This window comes from Lontra canadensis, unplaced genomic scaffold, assembly GCF_010015895.1.
Source record: "Lontra canadensis isolate GAN:19392208 unplaced genomic scaffold, GSC_riverotter_1.0 scaffold4, whole genome shotgun sequence".
In the NCBI taxonomy this organism is placed as follows: domain Eukaryota; kingdom Metazoa; phylum Chordata; class Mammalia; order Carnivora; family Mustelidae; genus Lontra; species Lontra canadensis.
Genome location: NW_022630998.1, coordinates 21,819,447 through 21,826,133, shown reverse-complemented (window position 1 = coordinate 21,826,133; position 6,687 = coordinate 21,819,447). Strand labels below are relative to the sequence as shown.

Sequence of the window (6,687 nt, the reverse complement as noted above, 5' to 3'; positions counted from 1 at the left end):
AGAACATTGTCCGGCAAAAATACGTGGAACTGAAGGGAAAGCCCGGTGCCCATGTGGAAGGACTTAGCTGCGTCTCCTAAATTGAACTATGTGCATTCATAGAGAATGTGTGATAGATTTCCTTGTTATGTATACACTCTTTTTGTTCAATAGTGCCAAAAAGTGATAACTTGGAGACAGAATGATACTGACAGTCACCTGTCATTCATTGTCCTTTATTCTAACAACCTCAGGCATTCAGGCATGGATTTATGGGTTTTCCCCCCTTTTGCTTTATTTTTAAAGGGGTTGGGGGATGGGGAGACTATCAGAGGATTCAGTCCTGAATAGACTTTTGTTTTGCTCTTTCTTTTACCTCTTGACTGTGTCAAATGCACTGTGTCTCTCATGCAGTTTCTCTCTTTAGAGAGCCTCGGCTGGGCCAGCTAGTTAGTATTCAGAGACAAGGCAAAGAGGATGAAATTCTTCTCTCTGCTTGCTGAGACCGCAAATAAGCAATTAGACTAAAAGCAACGTATTGGGCAAAGAAGGCCCTCACAGACATCATTGTTGACTGGAACCTGCCAATATAACTTTAAAATCGTAAAAACTTCATAGCAGGGAGGAAGAGTCACTTAGAGGCAGGCACATAAGTTGGTTAAGACACTAAATCAGTATTTGCTACAGACATTTCTGCTGTGTAATGTACTCTGTGAACTGTAAGATTTTCCATTTAATCTTGTTTACTTATTGTAATGAGAAACAAATGGGTGAAATTAGCAATGGTGATAGAAAATCCAACCTTTTATTGTATTGCATGTTATGAAAACATTTCCTAGATTGGCATGTGACTCCCATTTTCATTTGAGCTCACTTTAAAGGGCTGTAATGGAGGTCTGAAGGTTACAAACTGTTTTATGTCTGACCAAGCAATATCATATATCTCCGCTGAAGAGTTAGAGGAGACGTTTAAAACAGTACGTGCCGCCAGCCTTTTGCTAGGTGCCAGTGATAGCAAGGGAGGTAGTTATTAAGGATCTTCTTCTTCCCTTTAATACAGAGACTGCCTGCTGGGTTCAAGCAACTGATGCATTTCCTGTGCAAATGCTCAAATGCACCTCCTCTGTTCATTACATTGGGATCGCCTAATTCCATTTTGCGATAGACCAATCTTCGGTGAGCCTTCAAGATTGTCCAAGGGATGGGAGGTAGCAAGTAGACCTTCCCGATTTGATATATTTAATCCATCCCCTTTCCTTTTGCCACCCCCATCCTTCCAAACCACATTTCCCAAAAGTTGAGAAATGCTAGCCTGATGAATTTATTTTTACATTTTCTAAGCCAGGAAAAAGAAAGGAATCTGGATTATTGACATTCTTTACCGGAACTACAGTAGACTAGAGTTAGCAGAAAAAACTGCTAATCATCACAGTTTTCGTGTTGGAAGCAATTTGCCTATAATTAGTAAGTTGATAAATACCAACAAAATGGGTGCTAAAACGAACAACTCTTGTGCTGAGAGACATTTGACTCTACATTACACTTTGCATTTTTATATATGCAGCATTACATTTTGTTACAAAGAGCGACAACTTTAGTGGCAGCTGAAGCACTCTCATCTGTCTTCTGAAGGAAAGCAGATATACATCTTAATATAACAACTTCTTTTATAAAACATATCTTTTTTTGAGGAGTAAGCAATGCAAGGATAAGGCAAGAAGTGGGTATTTGATTTATTTAAATAAAACCGCAGGAGAAGATGGGAGACCTGTTTTGCTGGACAACGAAATGCCGTAGCACGTAACATGACACGGTACCAGGGAATTAGGCTGTGTTCTTCATTGGTAATACCAAACTCACACTTGTTTGGATTTATTTCTTTTCTACATTTCATGTGAAATGATCATTGTAGGAAATGTTCCAACTCCATTTAGAATCCAGCTCATGGCCATTCTTGTTCGATTCCAACAAGGAAATGTGCATGATGTACTGATACGTGATGCAAATGTTTAATCAGATAAACAAGATGTGGTATGCTGCATCTTTAAAACCAACTGCATTTGTATGTCTGAAATGTTTTAATAAAGTACTCGCTTTTGTGGGGGTCTAAATCACAACAGGTATGTTATATATAATAAATAAAAGCATATGATAGCTTTAACAGTGGAATGCTGAATCTCTGATTCTCACCGTTATCAGAAAGCATAGTATCACAATAAATTCCGTCTAGATGATCTGACAGAAGAGATTATCCCCTCCAAAAATTGTGAGGGTATAAATAAAAAAAAGAAATTCTTTATGGGAATGTGATTGAGAAAATGCTACATCTTTCTGGTGCTTTTTAGAAGTCTGTGACATAATTTTAGGAGCTTCATTATCTACAACCACTTAATAGGTAACTTGATTAGCCCATGTGGTTATCAGAGATCTTGCAGGATGCTTAGACCAGACCATGTGGTAAATGAATTGATTGCTCATTATCAAGCATCTTCTAATCTAACCTTTCCGCTAGGTTCCTGTACGTTAATATGTTTGCCGAAGATCCTTTCTCCTTTCCTTTTAAACAGTATACCTTTTGTGTTCCTACACACTGAACGAGACAGTAAGTAATGACCACTGGCAAAACAAATGCATGTTTTCCTTCCCCTCTTCAGAATATTCTATAGTGGGTGGTAAAATATTCAAGCCATTTCAAAGTCATGTAAACTATCCCAAATATGTCAGGGGAAGAAGCAGAGGCTGCAATTCATTATTTTTCTGCAATGAATCAACATGAAAGAGAACATTTTAAAGGCCCAAGTAGCTTTGTTTTCATTTACAGTTCAAATCAATAATTTCATACCATGAGTATTTTGCTTATTTGAGATACAGCACATCTTTGATCAGTAACATATTGATCACCATGAAAGAAAAAGGCTGAGATTTTGAGGGAGTGTGTAACACAGTTATTTGTGGAGGACATGTACCATCTCATTTATTATTATTGATATTATTATTATTATTTTTATTCTCATTAGTGTTTTCCTTCATATCCATCCCAGTCAAAGCCCAGGCAAATAACGGTTTTAATGAAGATTTATTATAAGATGGGATCAAAATTCATTTTGTAAATGTAAATTGCTCATGGTATGCTATCTGATTAAAAAAAAGTAAATATTTTCACCTTGAAACTTAGTCTTGTAACTCCTTTTTCAAAGCCTGCCTCTTCCTTGTTTTCCAAGATCAAGAACAATGGATTTAAAGAGACTCTGAGATTAAAGAGTGGAGCATTGCAATTTGGATCTGGTCAATTTTGCTGCCATTTTTATCACCATTATTCTTTCATTTATTATAGGTCCTCCTCTCTTCACATGTGACTCCGTTTAAGAGAGAGCAGCATTTTGCGCATTGGCATTTAACCAATCTCTGTGGAATATTTTTCCTTTCTAAAACAAAGTTACATAGAGTGAGCTGCGAGTGTCTTTCTTTGTGCTTGGTTGAGTCCCAACCTTTTTTTGCCATTCAAAAACAATGCTGACACATGCATGAAATGCCAAATAGCATTAGTGTAATAAAGGAGTTAAACCAAACCCAAAGCATGGTCATATATTAAATTGTTTTTAAAAATACTGACCTAAGCACCTCTATGAGATGTTATTAGTAAAATTTGAAGAAGAAGAAAAAAGACATTTGGAAGTGAGATGCGCTCTCCTTTGTAGCCCGTATAATTGCTGATTTGCCATCATGTTTGCTTGCAATGCCTTTGTCAGATATTATTTCATGTCTCTTTGTCAAAGGAGAGGTTTTGAAGCCTTTTTTCTGCATCTGGGCAACTGCTGTTCAGGGCTCAGACCAAGCCTCCCAGGGCTTCAGCAACGTGTCCAAAAAGCTTTTGGTAAAAAAAACAAACAAACAAACAAAAACAATCTTTTATGCACCCCCTCATTTCCACTCACCAGGTCAATGCATATGTTTTACCAAAAGAAAAATTCTAACATTTCAACATCGGCTTCAAACACGGTAAGTGGAACTTGGTGACGATTTTTCATTAAGACCTAATGTTGAATAACTCTTGCTCACCCCCAGACCTAGGGAAATCGAAGGCAACTGTTATGTCATCTTCCCCAGTAAGTGGTGATTTTCGAGAATGTGATGATTTATCAGGCTTTTCTAAAAATAGTTGGCATTTTGAAGTAGATACTTCCCAACACATAGTAAGGCCCTACGGAGCCAGAGGGAGTAAAAAGTTTATTTTCTCACCCGTTTACTTCTTCCTGGGGAGTTAAGCAAAAGGGCTATGGTAAAGCGCTTCATATCAGCAAGCAAAAACGGGAAAAGAAATGACTGTAGAACATACAATAATAGGACGATTTTCTGCACAAATCCAACAAAAAGGAGGACTATTCAATTAGGCCTCATGGTTACTTTTAATGAGGGTTGTTGTGGAATAAAGTGGAAGCATCTGTTACCCATGAACCACCACAGTGGCCACGTAAGAAAGACACAGCTCTCTGGTCTATTGATTGGGACTGGTCTTCACGGAACATTCTTATTAGTATGCTTAGAACAACCGTGCAAATCTCTAAACCAAATTAATTATTCCTGGCATTCCCCAGAGATAATCTCACAGTCATTTTTTACCAAAGTCAGGGAGCAGGGGAACCCCTTTCTCTGTACATATTTTACTACGGTTCGCGATGCCTAATTGTCCTACTGTATGTTGCCCTATTTTACCAGCTACAGTCTGAATTCATTCCCATTCTCTCCTTAAAAGTTTGAAACCCCCTAGTGACAGGAATATTAATGTGCCAACACTGTCATATCTATTTCAGCTCATACATATGCAATGTCTTTGTTTTCAAAGATTTATGTCAGACTTTGCTGAAGTGAGGTATTCTACCATTTTAGATAATAGCATGCCAAAGTGATGTTATCAGCCACATTCAGCACTCACTCAAGCAAACGGGAGGAGCTTCCATTCCTTCATGGCTTAAACTCATAGAAACTGTTATTTATCCTTATTTGATGAGAAAATCTTTCAGGGGGAAATGGTGTATTTTTAGAAGAAGATTATGGCCATCCTGTGGATTATCTTTTAATTAAGAATGGATGATTTGTGCCCACTCTGCTGTAGCAAACGTCTTGCTGTTAATGAAGTTTAAAAAGACTTACTTTATTTAATTACAGCTAATCACCAGGGTAAAATGTGGAATTTTCTTTGATCCTACATGTATTGTGGTAATCCCTTTGGCAGATAGCATCTCCTCAAAATATTTTGAGTTTTTTGGCGGTCACATCTTAGCAGAAGGTGGAACCACCTTACACTGAAGAACTTCTTTCATTCCCTCTGTAGTTGCCTACCCTGGCATAAAATTACACAAAGTTTTCTTACAAGTTGAGATGGTCCTTCAGACAGAGAGAGTACTAAAGCTTTCGAGTATTTGAATCTTTTACTTTGTCTAATATCCAGAATCAGGGTCTTTGCTCTTGTTCAATGATTTAATTCAAACATCATTGGACAGTGTTAATGTATGTGCCCAGCACTGTGCTGAGCAATAGAACTAGAAACATAAAGAGAACACGGACCCACAGTAAACCAACCTTTACGGATGGATTGTGTTCATTTTCTACTGCATTCGTTCCATGTGGACATAAATATGTAAATGTGCTTGAAACCCAGGGGTTGCTTTGTCTTTGGTTTAAAACCAGGAATTGCTTTGCCTTTGGTTTGATTTGTTTCTAATCATCAGAATAGAATTTGCTTATTTGAGCCCTCTAAGATAAAGCAAGGCTTACTTTTTATTTTGTTCCTCTATATCTTCCCTTTGGAATCAAGTACAATATGTGACCCCCCCCCCCTTATGCCTTCCTGAATCTCAAAGAAAATTTTTTTCAAGAATACATATTAAACTGGTTCTAATTCTAGGTGATATCGGTCTCTGATTTTTTCATCTTTATAAAAACCAGGCTTAATCACTTCCACTAAAAGGAAAAGGAAAATCTTGAATATACTTCCTATGTTTACGCTTTTGATTGTAAATTATATTTTTAAACAATTAGCATGGTTTATGTTTTTAATCTCAAAGATGCCATCCTGTTTTTTCCAAAAATTACCTTTTCTCCTTTTGCTACGTTTTTATTCTGTAATCTTCTCTCCTTTTGATGCAGACAATGTAGGCTTGTTTGGCACAAAGGCCCTGAAGGGCAAGGTTGGCTCCCTGAGGAAGAGAAGAAAAACTGTCATTGGGCGGCAAGAGAAGGTACCCACCTGACCTACTCCACCCCAACCGCCCACACCCACTGAGAGATGGGGTCAAAACAGCATCTGAACAGAGTAGATGGACTGGTTTTTTGGAAAACAAAACTTTCCTGGAAAATGACTGTGTCTAAACTAATCAAAATGAAGAAATATAGGTCTTGGTACAACTTTTCCACAACTTTACAACTGGCTAGCTTCATGACCATAAATATGAAAACCCAGCAGTCCCCCCCAAAGAGAATTCTCACCACGGCAAATAATTCCTTTTGAAACAACATGAATAATCTATTAACTCATCACTCTTATCATTTTTAACTTAAAAAGAAGATGTCATCTGGGCAGAACTATTTGCTCACATCTCCAAATATTTTCTACTCTATTTAACAAATTTGAGTTTCTATGAATTCTTCTGGTTTGCCAGGACATGAGCAGATTTCAAGTAGGTTTGTTGTGAAATCAGTGCAAGGTCT

General features: G+C 37.5%; 1 long non-coding RNA gene across 1 annotated transcript in view; it reads right to left on the bottom strand.

Moving 5' to 3' along the window:
* Positions 1 to 6,078: 6,078 nt before the first annotated feature.
* The window catches only part of LOC116860450, a 56,260-nt gene continuing 55,651 nt past the window's right edge, over positions 6,079 to 6,687 (bottom strand). The window contains exon 3 of the long non-coding RNA XR_004381312.1: positions 6,079 to 6,176. This is a non-coding gene — a long non-coding RNA (uncharacterized LOC116860450). The remainder of the gene's footprint in view (positions 6,177 to 6,687) is intronic.